Here is a 13156-nt window from a genome sequence, read left to right as displayed (position 1 = left end):
CTAAAACTATCCAAATGACAATTACAGCCCTGAAAGAGGAGTGGAAGAGAAGAAAAGGAGAGATCAGGCAGCAAAAGTGCTCTGCAGGCTGCTGCCGGCCAACACTGCACTCTTTTGTTAAAGCCACCCCGCCCCCCCCAAATGCAAACAAAAAAACCCCATGACTTCGTGGAGTGCGTTTTTTGGTTTTTTTTTTTCTTTTCAGCAGTCCTTTTGGAGCTCATCCCTGTCTCAGCATCTTGTCTTGTCAGAGCATGAAGTGCAGATGATCTGTATCCCGATGACATTTGCATGGGATTAATACATTTTCAGAAATAGACCAGATCCGTGAGACTCCTGTCACCTTTGTGGTTTTAACAATCGTAACTCAATTTTATCGACTGACACACTTGTGAGAACTAATTAACTTTGAAACTTAGCCTCTCCTTGGGGAAAAAACGTGTTAGACACCAAAAGAAACTGATTCAGAGCTCCGAACCACGATGGAGCCGATAGAGCTGTTGTGACTTAGTTTGTATGATTAATTAATTGGTTAATAACTATCCTAAGCAGCACAGAAAGAAGAGCTGGACCCAAAGAGGGTGCGCTGCGCTGGATCCAAAAAGCACCCTTCCTCCAGAGACCCGCCTCAGGTGGCGAGTTCGCTCTGGTGCATGCCGGCCTCCCGAACTTCGGGGTCTGATGTGACCGGACCCCCACCTCCGGGGAGGGTCCTCGTACCCTGCCCAACCCCTGCTTTCCCCTGCAGCCCCCAATGCCCCCACCCCCCAGCCTGCACAAGCAGCCAAACCGGCTGCTGCTTTTGGCCCCCAAACCAGCTCACTTTGGGACCGGTTCTGAGCCAAAAAGCCCAGCTGCTGAGCCTGTTCTCAAGTCCCAAAAATGCAGCACTTGACCTCTGCTCCTCAGCCCAAAACCACACCACTTAGTCCCCTCGCTCAGGCCCTCAAAACGCACGACTCGATCTGTTTCAGGGCCCCGGCATCAGCCACAGGAGCCTGCTCTCAAGGCCCAGGAACAGAAGAGCTGTGCTCTCCCCGTTCAGGGACCAAACCAGCTGAGCCTGGCTGCGTCCCGGCCCCCTCCGCAGTCCCCACGGGCAACGCTCAGGGCCGCGGAGAGCGCAGCCACCCCACAGCCCTGCACCCCCACGGCCCACGCGGGCACTGTCGGGGAGGCCTTGGGAACTGAACTGCGCGGGCCCGGCCCCGCACCCCGGCGGGGCAGCCCAGCGCCGGCCCGGCAGCGCTTTCTTCCTGCTCTCGCAGGCCGCGTTTCCCCGGCAGCGCCGGGCCCGCACCCCAACCCCACAGGGGGCCGGGCCCAGCCCGCCTCCAGCAAACCGCGGCGGCAGCAGCCAGGGTCCTTGCCTGCCTCGCGGGCAAGGGGGGACCCGCCCGGCACCACAGGAGCCCCCGCCGGGGTCGCCGCTGCCGCCCGACCCCGACGAGGAGCAGCCGAGAGCCGGGTGGGGCTGCCCCTACTTCCCCACGGCCGGGCACGGGCTCGGCCCCAAAACACAACCACCGACCCACGAAAGCGCTCGGCCCGGGGCCACTGCTGCCCGCAACCCCCCCCCGGGGACTCCGCGGACCGGGAGACCCCACAGCCGAAACCCGCCGACCCACAGCGCGCCCGGCCACGCGGCTCCTCACCTGCCCCCCGGCGCGGCTCCGGCTGCCCCACGGCCCGGCACGGAGCCGAACCCGGCCACCGGACCATCCGCCGCCCCCCCAACGCTCCGGGATGGTTCTCGTCCCTTTTCGCTCTGACGCCTCGAGCCGAGCCGGCCCCGCTCCTCCGAGCTACCGGCGGTGCCCGCTCGGCTGCTCGGGGCCAGGCCCTGTTCTCGCCCAGCCGCGAGAAGCCGCTCCGGGATCTCCTCGGTGCGTCCAGCCCCGTGCCGTGCCGGAGCGGGGAGAGCCGGGTACGAGCGCGGAGCCCTGGGGCAGGGGTTGCCCCAGTGCCGCCGACTGTGTGGGGGTGTGTCGTCCCCCCCCCGCCCCACGCGGGGGGCGCACACACGGTACACCCGCGGGGCAGGGGCATCCCCGGGGAGCCGTGCAGCCGGGCTGCGCCGTAGGAGGGAAGGGTGATGTTGGTTTCCCATTTTCCCCGCAGCCTGATCCTCCCCCTCCCCCGTACTGAGTCGCCCCCCCCCCCGCCCACCCCTTCCCGCGCGTTACAGCCCGCGAAAAAGCTTTTAACAACCCGATCGACAACACTCCCTTTATCCCTCTTCCAGCAGCAGCAGCGAGAGATTAAGCCAACTGCAGCACAGAGGAAGAAGGCAAGGAGAGCCTTTTCAAGCAAGGGCAGGACAAAAATGCACGGCGTGGACAGGCACAGGAGAGGCTGCATTATCTGGAAAGCACAACACCTCCCCAACGGCAGAAAATAAGGAACGAATCGTTTCCAAGGAGCTGCAGCAGACGAATCACCTTTTTCTTTATTGCTCTCCTGCCCTTTGTTATCCAAAGCGATAGGCTTCACCACCGGGCAGAAAATATCTGCCTAGATTTACACGGACAACCAGAAACAATCAAGCCACCCAGGAAAAAGTTCACAGCAGAGGTATAACACATCAGCAGCTAAAAACATTTGTTACGCAGGCACAACTAGGCACTAAACAAAGGCTTTCCAACACTGGAGGTCTAGAACAGGTAGACATTAGCACAGAAGCACAAGGGGCTCTGCCACCCTGCACAAATCTCCCCGTGCCTACACACGCACACGTTCAGAAGTTATTTATCAGAAAACACCCAACTGAGCCATTTGCCACAGTCACGAGACTCACGACGTGATAACACGACATGACACACGAGGTGAGCTCAGAGTTTTAAGGCAAAAATACCTCCCCCGCCCCCCACCCGAGATCTTTCAGGCTCCGGACCTGCCATCTCCCCGCACCAAACCTACCCGGCCAAAGGGTTTCAGGTGGCCCAAAACACAGTACACAGAAAATAGACGGGGAAAGCCCTACATTGTGCAAAAGCGAACGATGCCCGACCAGGGCTTCTCTGCGGGGCCCGGGCCCGGCACGGAGCCGCCCCCCCCCCCACCGCGGGGTCGGGCCCGGCACGGAGCCGCCCCCCCCCCCCACCGCGGGGTCGGGCCCGGGCCCGGGCCCGGCACGGAGCCGCCCCCCCCCCCCACCGCGGGGTCGGGCCCGGGCCCGGGCCCGGCACGGAGCCGCCCCCCCCCCCCACCGCGGGGTCGGGCCCGGGCCCGGGCCCGGCACGGAGCCGCCCCCACCCCCACCCCGGCCCGGACCCGGGCCCGGGCCCGGCACGGAGCCGCCCCCCCCCCCCCACCCCGGCCCGGACCCGGGCCCGGGCCCGGCACGGAGCCGCCCCCCCCACCCCCCCCACCCCGGGCCCGGCACGGAGCCGCCCCCCCACCCCCCCCACCCCGGCCCGGGCCCGGCACGGAGCCGCCCCCCCCCCCACCGCGGGGTCGGGCCCGGGCCCGGGCCCGGCACGGAGCCGCCCCCACCCCCACCGCGGGGTCGGGCCCGGGCCCGGGCCCGGCACGGAGCCGCCCCCACCCCCACCGCGGGGTCGGGCCCGGGCCCGGGCCCGGCACGGAGCCGCCCCCCCCCCCCACCCCGGCCCGGGCCCGGGCCCGGCACGGAGCCGCCCCCCCCCCCACCCCGGCCCGGGCCCGGGCCCGGCACGGAGCCGCCCCCCCCCACCCACCCCGGGCCCGGGCCCGGGCCCGGCACGGAGCCGCCCCCCCCCACCCACCCCGGGCCCGGGCCCGGGCCCGGCACGGAGCCGCCCCCCCCACCCACCCCGGGCCCGGGCCCGGGCCCGGCACGGAGCCGCCCCCCCACCCACCCCGGGCCCGGGCCCGGGCCCGGCACGGAGCCGCCCCCCCACCCACCCCGGGCCCGGGGTCGGGCCCGGCACGGGGCCGCCCCCCCACCCACCCCGGGCCCGGGGTCGGGCCCGGCACGGGGCCGCCCCCCCACCCACCCCGGGCCCGGGGTCGGGCCCGGCACGGGGCCGCCCCCCCACCCACCCCGGGCCCGGGGTCGGGCCCGGCACGGAGCCGCCCCCCCCACCCACCCCGGGCCCGGGGTCGGGCCCGGCACGGAGCCGCCCCCCCACCCACCCCGGGCCCGGGGTCGGGCCCGGCACGGAGCCGCCCCCCCACCCACCCCGGGCCCGGGGTCGGGCCCGGCACGGAGCCGCCCCCCCACCCACCCCGGGCCCGGGGTCGGGCCCGGCACGGAGCCGCCCCCCCACCCACCCCGGGCCCGGGGTCGGGCCCGGCACGGAGCCGCCCCCCCACCCACCCCGGGCCCGGGGTCGGGCCCGGCACGGAGCCGCCCCCCCACCCACCCCGGGCCCGGGGTCGGGCCCGGCACGGAGCCGCCCCCCCCCCACCCCGGCCCGGGGTCGGGCCCGGCACGGAGCCGCCCCCCCCCCCCACCCCGGCCCGGGGTCGGGCCCGGCACGGAGCCGCCCCCCCCCCACCCCGGCCCGGGGTCGGGCCCGGCACGGAGCCGCCCCCCCCCCACCCCGGCCCGGGCCCGGGCCCGGCACGGAGCCGCCCCCCCCCCCACCCCGGCCCGGGCCCGGCACGGAGCCTCCACCGCTCCCCGAACTCACTCACCAGCGCTCTCCGGCCCCTGGCCACGGCCGCGCTGCTCTCCCAGGCGGCTGCCGCAGGCGAGGGTCGGGCGCTGCCAGGCCTCCAGGAGTCCTGAGGAGCTGGCGGCCACCGCAGGGGATGGCTGCCTGCGGTCGGACTGCCGCGGCGCTCCCCGCCCAGCTCCGAGCAGTCTCCGCCGGCCACGGGCTTCCCACGCCGGGCCGCAGAGGGGCCCCGGCACCGCACAGGGACGCCTCGCGACCCCGCCGCCCCACGCACCGCTCCCGCCCCCGCTCCGCCGCGCTGCGCCACCGGAAGCCGGAGCCCCGCGGGGCGGCCCTTAGAGGGCGGCCGGAAGGACCGGCCCCCACCGGCCCCTCCCCCGCGCCGGACCGCCCCCGCGCCCAGCCGTTGAGCGCCAGCGCCCCCTGCTGGCCGGGCCGCGCTCAGCTCGCGAGGGCGCCGTGGGCCGGGCGGGGGGGGACGCGCCGGCTCGGGGCCAGCTCCTTTCGGGGCGAGCGAGCGAGCGGGAAACCCCTGCGGGCCCCGGTCACGGCCGGGCAGAGCCGCGCGCCCTCCGAGAGCTGCTCAACGGGGCTGCCCCTCGTGACACATACCGAGCCGTCCGCGACGGGAGCGGGCAGAGGAGGAAGGGGCCGGCGGCCGCGGGGCCCTGGCCGCAGGCACGGCGGGGGGTGGGGGGCTGGGGCCCGTGGGGCCGCCCTGCTGGGTCACTGCCCTGCGCCGCACCGCGCTGGGGGCTGGGGCCCGACCGGCGCCGGGGGACCGGGGGCAGCCACGAGCAGAGGGCCTGAGCTTAGCCACGGCCAGCAGAACACCCCGAAGCGTGAGACGCTGCAAGGCCAAGGTGGTCCTTGGCAATGGGGGCGCCTGGGCTCGGCCTCCGCCTTACCCGTCCTGGGTCTGCGTGGCGTTCCAGGGGAATGGTGTTTTCCTTGTGCGGAAGGTGGGCTGGCCGGTCGGCCGTGCCCCGGCCGTTACCGATCCTGCCAAAGGCGCTCGCACGCTCTGGCCCATTACTGCTGCGGTGCCGCGCTGTAGCAGAAAGAAGAGGTGTTGTGTTATCTCACAAAAAGCCTCCTATGGTCAGTTGAAGAAATAACCTCTTTCCGTGGCACTGACTCTTTTTGTACAGTCCATAGCCGGCTTTCGGCTTTTGTCTTTACAGCATTCAGTTTGCTTTCTGCCAAGCTTTCTACCTGCTGTGAAACATTTGGATGGTTTTTTCTTGTTGTTTTTTTTTTCCCCTACTTGCTCCACAACTCCCACACCAACCACCCAGCGCGGCTCGCCTTTCAGCCCCCAGACCCAGGAGCCTTGCCCTGGGACGGCCCTTACATGTCAGCAGAGTTGTTCCAGCTCTCACCCTGTCCCTACCCAGCTGAGGACGTCTGTGTCCGTGGGAGGCACCCAGAAACTCCCCCTGCTGCGTGGCAGTCCCCTGCCCCGTCAGAGAAAACTGCGGCAATATCGGCTAAGTTTAAAAGCGTCGGCAGGAGGTGCAGAATACGTAAATAAAGCGGCGGTTGGCTGCCGGGTATGGGTGCAATATAAATACATTTTGTTTATAGGCCTTCGTGCCTATTCAGCGTTGAACGGCACCGCAGCCCACCCAGCCCGGGGCTCGGAGAAGGGTCTCTCCAAGGGCACAACCTAAGGCAGCGCAGGAAGCCCAGCTGCCACGCTCCCAGTCGCTACGGGACGCTCGCTTACAGTTACACTAACGAGGGTACGGATGAGGCTGGAACTAGCAGAAATGCTGACTCTTCTGGCCTTTTATTCGTGGAAGGTACAGCGCGCGAGCCTCGGCGGCTCACAGGAGAAGCGTGCAGTGCTGCCTGACTCTCATTCTCAGCTCACGTACTACTGCCAAAGCTCCTGCCCTGTGCTGTGCCAGATGCCGGCTGGCGTGAGCGCCTGGGCTCCTGAGGGACCCCCTTGTCCTGAGAGCCAGAGGTACTCACTTCCCTTTGCATGAGGCCTGTAGGAGATATACCCTGCAATTTTAAAAATCTGTATCAAACGTGGCAGACTCAAAAGAGGGCATTTTTAAAAAGGCAGGTTTGTTTTCTTTTTTAACTTTACGATCTACAGCCTAGCAAAGAGCTCCCTTTCAGTGTCAGTCGCTTGGCTTTCTCCCCTACTGACGAGGTCCCAGCCTCCCGGTGAGATCTCGCTGGAGATATTCTGAGTTTCCCTCAAGTACGTGGCTGCCCTGGCCCGAGGCCAGCGAAGAAGCTGACTTTGCCCGTGCCTGAATCAGCAACACGTCCAGCAGGCGACTTGCAGAGCCCAGGGAACCCTCGTAAAGAGGTTTGGGGGTGGGGCGCGCCACATCTGCGGCATCGGCCGTGGGAAAGGACCGGCGCAGTAAAACAGGTGGGTGAAACCGCGGCGCGCGCCAATACGTGCTGCTGCCTGGGGCATCGCTTTGCTGCGGGTCAAGTCAGATGCTCTCTGTAAGAGCGAGTCAGGGTAAAGGCAGCAGCAGATTTCTTTTCTGCTCATTTTAACAAAGGCTGGACGGAGCCCATAGAGGAAGGCACTACGCGTCTTGCTGGGTTTGTTTCCCTGCCTTCTCGTAAGCTGTCGCGGAAACTTGCACGAGGAAAGCCTGTGCAAGCTGATGATGACAGCCACACACGGTTGAAGAGGGAGCAGATGGTGAGAGCAGAGGTACGCGCTCAGGCTGTGCGCTGGAAGCTAATGCTAATGCTGCAAAATAAAGAGTGGATTTTCTTTTTTGGGTTTAGGTGAGCGCTAAACATGACATGTGCGTATGTGCGTGTGTCTCTCGCAGGTTTTTGTCATACACCCCACCCTCCCACCCCAAAAAAACAACCCACACATGCCACGCGTTAAACAGTGGTTTTCCATTGTACTTAGACGTGCTTACATAGGTGTGTTGGTTTGTTACTTTTTTTAATGCAGAAACAGCAATACGATAGATTTAATACAGCTAGCAGTTAGACGGGTGTAGCTTTAGAGCGTCGGCTGTTTACAAAGCAACTGCACACCTTCTTTAACTCACAGTTTAAACAAATGAACTTGCAGTGCATCACACGTGCTTTGTACAGTCACGTTCCACACGGCAGGTCAGATGCTTCACCCTGCCTTGTCTTTGTTCCCCCGACTCCGACGGGACCGCCGAGGCCATCCTGGGGACAGCGCCGCTTTCTAGCAGCTGGGTTGCTTGCCTGGACGCCCCACAGACAAACAGTCATTTCCCCACTGAACCTCTTCTCAAATATTTTCCTACCCCTGCAGGCCCCACGTCCTTTGGTTCATACTTCCTTTTTTCCGGGCTTTATGCACAGGACCGATGATTTCCAGAAATAGAAACAGAGGCTGATTCAGTCCAGGCTAAACATTCTCTGACCTAAACCAAACTGCCTTCGAAGAGATAGCTGTACTGTAGGCACCACCTCGGGAACAGAAGTTGCCCTGTCATAAAAAAAAAAAAAAAAAAAGAAGGAAAACAAGGCATTTCAGGCTGAGGAGGCTGAACGGTGTGCTGGGGGCGGTGGGGAGTTGGAAAGAAACAGTTCAGACGATCAGAGCGAGCTTAGCGTTGCAAAGCGTGCCATTATTTTTAATTTGGCAGTCAGAAGAAAATAGATTCCGACACTGATTTCCTGTGTGCTGCGGGAGTTCTCGCCTCAGCATTCCTGTGCACCATTTTACTTTTGTGTCCCGTCTGCTTTGCTTTTGCGCTGTAGCTCTCCGGTTCTAGCTACGCTTCCCACCACCCCCGTTACTCTTTGACAAGCCCAGCTCTCACTGTGCTTCCCTTCCCTTCCCTTCCCGTATGCGCGTGCAGGGAAAAGCCCGCGCGTCTGCCACTACAGGACACGCTCTGGGAGGCAGGAGAGATGACGACGCTCCCTGACAGAGGACACAGCTGAGGGGCGGTCCGCCGGGGCTGGGGAGATGGCAGCACCTTCCCTCAGCTGCCCCATCCGAGCACGGGTGCAGGTGAGCACTGAGGAGAGACAAGCAGGCAGGAGCCGCAGAGCGAGAGAGAAAATAAAATTCACGGGTGGGTGCTACTTACGTCTCATTTTTAGCGCAAGGGATGAATTCTCAGCACATTCTTGGAGCTGCCCCTTTGGGACTCACGGAGAAGAGGGAGGTTGGCCACGCGGTGCAGCCCAGCTCTGCTTCCCCTAAATGGTTTTACTGTTCAGGTGTTGCCCTAATCTGGCCGGTACCCCTGCAAAGAGTTTGGGATTTCTGCTGCCTCTCCGGGCCAGCCGCAGACCCTGACTTCATCGCAGCGAATGACCCTGCACTCCTCAGAGCGGTTGCCGAGTCACATCCCGCTGCCTTCCCTGCAGAACTGGAGACCCTTTTTCAGCCCTTGCCCCCTCTTCTCTCAGCTCGTTGCCCATCCCTTTTTCAGGGCCAGCACCGATCCTGCCTCCAGCTCGCCCTGTCTCCACCTGCGAGCGCCCAACACGCGCTAAATGTCTCCTCAAGGACGCACGGAAGAGACGCGCAGGCAACCCAGCACAGACCCCCTGCAAACATCTTCTTTCCATTTTCTTTCCTCTCCTGACACGAAGAGATGACTTTGGAAAAGCGTACTGCTCGCATTTCACCTGCACTGCTTCTACTTTCACTTTCGCTCTCCTTGGCAGTAATTAATAGCGGTGGCTGGGGGGGCTGGGGCATTCCCCCAAAGCGGCTGCAGTTACATCCGGGCGGTTGTGGCACTCCATTAGCTTTGTCATTTTAAATCTTAATCTTCTGGAATTGTTAGTTCTCGTCAGGAATCACCCGCACCTGCAAATTTTCTTAATGCCTACGCTTGAACCCAGCCACTGCTTAACAGCTCACCTTTATTTCTCTTCATTTAAGAATCTAAAGCTTCGTTTACTGCTTGGGTTGGAAGCAGGAGCTGTCGCTGCCTCTGAACTTTCTAACAGCCCTGTTACAATTTCAGTATTACCCACTCCCAATTTAGCTTTCCAGTTCAATTTTCATTGTAGATTCTAAAACTGTCCTTATTTTGTTTCTGATCAGGAGTCATTAATGCCTGCAGTTGATGTAATAACAGCTGTATTTAGATTGAGCTATTAATGACTCGCAACTCTATTTATGGCATAAAAAAGGACTGCCTTTATTTTTTTTTTAATTACAGATTAGGAATAATGACTGCCTGGTTTGCTCAGTAATAGGTGCGATTAAATTTAGTCACGACTCCTCCCTAAATAAAATGTATTTATTTGCACTCTAACAATTTAACCTTCCCTTTACTGGTCAGGGGCACCGACAAGTGCCCGTGCGTACCTCCGCTCCCCCTGCGCCGGCTCCCCAGGGAACAGCCTCTTACCCTGACCAGAGCCTGCAGCGGCCCGTTGTCGTCCCAGCTCCTCGCCCTCGAGAAAGCGGCCGCCTGAAGCGGCAGCAGATCCGCTGCTGCCCAAAGGGGACGGAAATGGCGCGGGGTAAATGATAATATGAAATGATAAATGAATGAAATGATCTCACAAGGGGGAAGAAAACCAGCAAAGCAAAAAACAAACCCCAAACAGAACACCATACCACTAAACCGTCTCACCGCCCCCTCAGCGCCCGAAACAACATCCCGGGAGAAAAAAAGCAAAGCAGGCCACAAGGGACCTTTCTAGTACAGATGCTGCCAAAGAGTGCCAAGCTCTGGAATCCTTACCTCAGGCAACGCCTCCGCTTCTCTAAACGCCAGAGCACGCCTGCCCGGGGGGCTGAGACAGCCCCAAAGCTGCGACCGCCCGAGGGAACACGGGAGCACCGACGGCAGAGAAGCCCAGGGGCAGCAAGAGCTGCCCGAGCCCCGGCTGGGGCTCTTCGACCCCCGGGCCCCGCCCCCGCCCTTCCCACAGCGCCCCGCAAAAGGGGCGGGCCGAGCCCCCCCCGAGGGATGAAGGCTCGCAGGGTGGCAGCAGAGAGCAAAGTGCACCGCACAGCACCAAAGTGGGTGGGTGGGGCCAGGTGGGTCGGACATCAGACGGCCCGCCTGCCCATCGCCGGGGGCAGGGCCCGTTGCTAAGAGCGTGGCGAGGGGTATCAGGACCGCCCTCAACGGGCTATCGCAAGGGGTCAACACCTGTCGCTAGGGGCTGTGCCTACACGGTTCCGGCCCCCACGGTGACGTCACCACGTAGCGTGCGGGGGGTCACTAAGTGGCGTGGAGAAGTGAGCGCGGCAAAATGTCGCTACAGCCCGTGCACGGCTGCTGGCTGCAGTACCGCGGTTTGGTCGCACGGTGGCAGCAGAGAGCTAAAAGGTCGCCACTGCGCATGCGCGGCTGCCCACCTGCGGTACGAGGGTTTGGGCGCTCGGTGGAAGTAGGGGGCAGAAAATAAAGCGCCACCGCGCATACGGAACTGCCTGGCTGCAGTACCGGCATCTGCTTGCACGGTGGGAGCAGCGACCAGAGGAAAACTTCAGCCTGGGGAACGGGCAGCTTCCCGTCTGCAGTACCCGGTTTTGATCGACCGGTGACTGCCGCGATCGGGTAAGGGGCGGGTGGAAATCTCTACCAGGGTAGCGCAGCTCCCGCCTGCAGTCCCGGGGTTCGGTCGCTTGGTGGAAGCAGCGAGCAGAATACAAAGGGTGGCCACTGCGCATGCGCGGCTGCCCACCGGCAGTACCGCGGTCTGATCGCACGGTGGCAGCAGAGAGCAGAAAGAGACGCCACTGCGCATGCGCGCCTGTCCACCTGCAGTACTGCTGTTTGATCGCACGGTGGCAGCAGAGAGCATGAAGAGACGCCACTGCGCATGCGCGGCTACCCACCTGCAGTACCGCGGTCTGGTCGCTCGGTGGCAGCAGAGAGCAAAAGGGCGCCACTGCGCATGCGCAGCCGCCCACCTGCAGTACCGCGGTTTGGTCGCACGGTGGCAGCAGAGAGCAAAAAGGCGCCACTGCGCATGCGCGGCTGCCCACCTGCAGTACCGCGGTTTGGTCGCACGGTGGCAGCAGAGAGCAAAAAGGCGCCACTGCGCATGCGCGGCCCCCCACATGCAGTACCGCGGTCTGATCGCACGGTGGCAGCAGAGAGCAGAAAGAGGCGCCACTGCGCATGCGCGGCTGCCCACCTGCAGTACCCGGGCTTGATCGCACGGTGGCAGCAGCGACCAGCAGAAAAGGCGCCACAGCGCATGCGCGGCTGCCCACCTGCAGTACCCGGGCTTGATCGCACGGTGGCAGCAGCGACCAGCAGAAAAGGCGCCACAGCGCATGCGCGGCTGCCCAGCTGCAGTACCGCGGTCTGATCGCACGGTGGCAGCAGCGAGCAGGAAGAGACGCCATTGCGCATGCGCGGCTGCCCACCTGCACTACGAGGGCTTGGGCGGGCGGTGGAAGCAGGGGCAGAAAGTAAAGCGCCACAGTGCATACAGAACTGCCTGGCTGCAGTACCGGCATCTGCTTGCACGGTGGCAGCAGCGACCAGCGGAAAACCGTCACCGTCGGGAACGGGCGGCTGCCCGTCTGCAGTACCCGGTTTTGAGCGCTCGGTGACTGCCGCGAGCAGGGTAGCGCAGCTCCCCCCCGTGCTGTTCCGCGGTTCGGTCGCTCGGTGGCAGCAGCGAGCACAAAAAGGCGCCAGTGCGCATGCGCGGCTGCCCACCTGCAGTACCGCGGTCTGGTCGCTCGGTGGCAGCAGAGAGCAGAAAAGGCGCCACTGCGCATGCGCGGCTGCCCACGTGCAGTACCCCGGTCTGGTCGCACGGTGGCAGCAGAGAGCAAAAAGGCGCCACTGCGCATGCGCGGCTGCTCACCTGCAGTACCGCGGCCTGATCGCACGGTGGCAGCAGAGAGCAAAAAGGCGCCACTGCGCATGCGCGGCTGCTCACCTGCAGTACCGCGGCCTGATCGCACGGTGGCAGCAGAGAGCAGAAAGAGGCGCCACTGCGCATGCGCGGCTGCCCACCCGCAGTACCGCGGTTTGGTCGCACGGTGGCAGCAGAGAGCCGAAAAGGCGCCACTGCGCATGCGCGGCCGCCCACCTGCAGTACCGCTCTTTGGTCGCACGGTGGCAGCAGAGAGCAGAAAAGACGCCACTGCGCATGCGTGGCTGCCCACCTGCACTGCGAGCGTTTGGGCGGTCGGTGGAAGCAGGGGCAGAAAGTAAAGCGCCACTGTGCATACGGAACTGCCTGGCTGCAGTACCGGAATCTGCTTGCACGGTGGCAGCAGCGACCAGCGGAAAAACTTCACCGTCGGGAACGGGCGGCTGCCCGTCTGCAGTGCCCGGTTTTGATCGCTCGGTGACTGCCGCGAGCAGGGTAGCGCAGCTCCCCCCGTGCTGTTCCGCGGTTCGGTCGCTCGGTGGCAGCAGCGAGCACAAAAAGGCGCCAGTGCGCATGCGCGGCCGCCCACCTGCAGTACCGCTGTTTGGTCGCACGGTGGCAGCAGAGAGCACAAAAGGCGCCACTGCGCATGCGCGGCCGCCCACCTGCAGTACCGCGGTTTGATCGCTCGGTGGCAGCAGAGAGCAAAAAGGCGCCACTGCGCATGCGCAGCCGCCCACCTGCAGTACCGCGGTTTG

The sequence above is a fragment of the Phalacrocorax aristotelis genome, unplaced genomic scaffold (genome assembly GCF_949628215.1).
Source record: "Phalacrocorax aristotelis unplaced genomic scaffold, bGulAri2.1 scaffold_99, whole genome shotgun sequence".
In the NCBI taxonomy this organism is placed as follows: domain Eukaryota; kingdom Metazoa; phylum Chordata; class Aves; order Suliformes; family Phalacrocoracidae; genus Phalacrocorax; species Phalacrocorax aristotelis.
This window is presented reverse-complemented; position numbering follows the sequence as displayed.